The sequence below is a fragment of the Ovis aries genome, chromosome X (assembly GCF_016772045.2).
Source record: "Ovis aries strain OAR_USU_Benz2616 breed Rambouillet chromosome X, ARS-UI_Ramb_v3.0, whole genome shotgun sequence".
In the NCBI taxonomy this organism is placed as follows: Eukaryota; Metazoa; Chordata; class Mammalia; order Artiodactyla; family Bovidae; genus Ovis; species Ovis aries.
In genome coordinates, this window is record NC_056080.1 from 76813069 (window position 1) to 76813645 (window position 577).

Sequence of the window (577 nt, forward strand, 5' to 3'; positions counted from 1 at the left end):
CTTGCCTAGAAAATTCCATGGATGGAGGAGCCTGGGAGGCTACAGTCCATGGGGTCACAAAGAGTCGGACACGACTGAGCGACTTCACGAGGAAATATAAAAAGAATGAAGGAGGGAAACTGCAAAATACGTAAGAGTTTCATTTCGGGGAAGCATACTTCTTATCACTCAGGTCAGCCTAACTGGTCAAGTCCTCGAGGGTAGGACTGTTTGTTTTTTTTAAAACGTTATTCAACATCTACGAGAGGTTCAGTGGATGGCCATTCGGATACTGATTTCCCCACTTCCCCCTCTTCTTCTCCTTTAGAAATCCTGGAAAACAGAACATCTCCCCACGGAAACACCTCAGGCTCGCGCCAAGATCCAGGCTTGCGCACTGAGACTCGCCCAGCGCCGCAGCCTCGACTCGCAAGTCCGCGGGGTCTCCGGGCAGAAACCCAGCGCGGGCTTCTCGATCGATCGCGCGCGCGTGCGCGCTCCCCCCGCGGCCCCCTACCCTGCAGCAAGGGGAGCGTGACGTAATGCAACCTCAGCAAGTCAGGCGCGGTATAAAAGAGGACTAGGCGGCGCGCCTCCC